This window comes from Bison bison, unplaced genomic scaffold, assembly GCF_000754665.1.
Source record: "Bison bison bison isolate TAMUID 2011002044 unplaced genomic scaffold, Bison_UMD1.0 scf7180017864235, whole genome shotgun sequence".
Classification (NCBI taxonomy): Eukaryota; Metazoa; Chordata; class Mammalia; order Artiodactyla; family Bovidae; genus Bison; species Bison bison.
Window position 1 is genome coordinate 3,572,899 of NW_011494807.1, and position 3,146 is coordinate 3,576,044.

The window sequence follows — 3,146 nt, forward strand, 5'->3', positions numbered from 1 at the left end:
AAACTGAATTATCTAATTTATCACTGTTATAAAATATTTTCACATATATCCTTGCCCACAACTCTGATTATTTCCTTCTGTAATTAAAAGCATAAATCTGTCATTTATATTACACATATTTTTCTTAGTTTGTTGCTTTACTTTTAGTTTTATTTATATTTTTTGACTAAAAGAAATTAAATCTACCAATCCTTTCCTTAAGGGATTCTTCCTTTGCCTTTAGGTTTTAAAAATCCTTTAGCACCGTGAGTTTTTTTGTTAAAAAAAAAAAATTTTTTTTCCCTGGTGGGATTTATTTTGGCCCATAGTATGACATTTAGTGAACCAACTATATTTCTTTTGGAATAGTTATGGCTTGGTTAAACTTCAGTAGGCCTCTCTCTTCTCTATTTTGATATTCTGTCACTCAGGAGTATTATCTAAATACTTCTTCAAACCATATGTAAGAGCAAAGGTGGTGCTCCTGATGTTCTGAGTGTTCACATACTTGGGCACAGTATATTGATGGATGGAAAAGGGCAAGAATTGTTTCAAGGAGAACAAATAAGTTCATAGGCTTTTTAAATTTTAATAAGACATTTTAGAAAATAAAGCACAATTCCAGAAAAGTCTTTAATAATTATAACCTCAAATCTCAAACCACATTTCTATAGATCCTCAGGAGTAGACTCACAAATTGAAACGTTGGTGTTCCCATCAAGACTTACATAATGTATTAGTGAGTACTCTCTTCATTGCTCTGAGAATATGAGGAATATAATAGTAACAGGAGCAATCATAGGGAACTCACTACATGCAAGGCATTGTGTCAAGAACTTCATATGTGGTATTTATTTAATCCTCAAAAGACTTCAGAATGAAGGTACTATCCTGATCCTTCCTTTACAGCTGAGGAAACAAAGGCTAAGAGGGATAGAAGGAAACTTCCACGGTCATGCAGCTAGTAGACGGTGTAAGGAGGAGGACTCGACTGTTTCTCAGAAAAATTGAGTCAATGCAATAGTAAAAATAAGATTGAGGGAAAGTCCTTATTAAATGCATCATATGGTATGTTCAGCTTCCCTTCTCCAGAACATGCTTGGAAAGCTTGAACAAGTTCAAGTCATACCTAACTAGTAACAACTACATTTGATAAGTTTATTTTATAAACCACATTCACCCAAGAGAGCCGATGCTTACAGCACATGGTGGATCATTATCGTTTGGACAGCTTAGAGAGCAAAGTTGCTAAGAGTTTACGTGGTAGAGCTGGGATTTATAACCATGACTCCTGTCTCTGCTATCAGCACTTCCCCCTGACCTCCACACAGCAAGTCTGGGAGGTTTCTCTTGGGGAATCTCTTTTCATTTAAGTCTCAAACTATTGTGACTTATTGTTGTTGCTGTGTTCTTTCATCTAGTCCATCCTTTAGTGAATTATTGATATAGTTTGCATTCTCTGTTGAATGTCTCTTGTGAACACAAAATAAAATTACTTTGTTGTTGTTGTTCAGTCACTAAGTCGTGTCCTGCTCTTTGTGACCCCACAGAGTGCAGCACGCCTAGTATCTCTGTCCTTCACTATCTCCCGGACTTTGCTCAAACTCATGTCCGTGGAGTTGAGATGTCATCCAACCATCTCAATGCTGCCCCCTTCTCCTCCAGACCTCAATCTTTCCCTCAGCATCAGGGTCTTTTCCAGTGAGTTGGCTCTTTGCATCAGGTGGCCAAAATATTGGAGCTTCAGCTTTAGCATCAATGCTTCCAATGAATATTCAGGGTTGATTTCCTTTAGGATTGACTGGTGAGATCTCCTTGCTGTATAAGTGAATCTGTGCTGTTAATATAGCATTACAGATATGATGCTTTAACACTTCATTTTTAAATTATATTTATATATAATATTTTATTATGTATTATATATTTTTATATTTATATATAATATTTTATTATATATATAATATTACATTATTATAACTAACTTAATTTTTTTGTAGTACACACATTTACACAAAAATCATTTTTATTTATGTAGAAAAAGAAAATTTTCAATAACTACATTAAAAGCAATGACTTCTGAAAATTTCCCAGAAAAAGAATAATGATTTTGAGAGAAATAATATAATGACATTATTAAGTTCTATATCTTTCATGGTCTGTTCAAATGCTACCTCTCTTAACTTTTCTACTCTGAAGCATTTCTATTTTGGGGGCAGCATTATAGTATTTTTAAAATTCCATTATAGTCCTAATCTCAAAGTACACCTTGTGCAGGTAAATTTGTATGCAGGACTATTTAGATTAAAACCCTCATGTCTTAGTCTTCTCTCTCTCCTTCCATATCTAGCCCTTTGCCTGGTGTGTGTATGGGTGTATGCTGCTGCTGCTGCTAAGTCGCTTCAGTAGTGTCCGACTCTGTAGTCGGCAGCCCACCAGGCTCCCCCGTCCCTGGGATTCTCCAGGCAAGAACACTGGAGTGGGTTGCCATTTCCTTCTCCAATGCATGAAAGTGAAAAAATAAAGTGAAGTCACTCAGTTGTGTCCGACTCCTAGCGACCCCATGGACTGCAGCCTACCAGGCTCCTCCATCCATGGGATTTTCCAGGCAAGAGTACTGGAGTGGGGTGCCATTGCTTGCTCAAATGTGTCTGACTCTTTGTGACCCAATGGACTGTAGCTTGCCAGGCTCCTCTGTCCATGGAATTCTCCAGGCAAGAATACTGGAGTGGGTTGCCATTTTCTACTTTAGGGGATTTTCCCAGCCCAAGATTGAACCCACATCTCCTACATTGGCAGGCAGATTCTTTACTACTGTGCCACCTGGGAAGCCCCAACCCATTTCCTAGTACAAAATGTTAAGTTAAATAAGAGGTAATCAAAAGTTTAATAGTGAAAAAATACATAAGCCTTACTTTAAGATTTTTTTGTTGGATATATAATTAATAAATGGTGTATGCCAAACCATAATGCAAGTCTGGCTTAAGATTGATTTTAAAGTAGAAAGGAACATCAGTTCAGTTCAGTTCAGTTCAGTCACTCAGTCGTGTCCGACTCTTTGCGACCCCACGAATCGAAGCACACCAGGCCTCCCTGTCCATCACCAACTCCCGGAGTTCACTCAGACTCACGTCCATCGAGTCAGTGATGCCATCCAGCCATCTCATCCC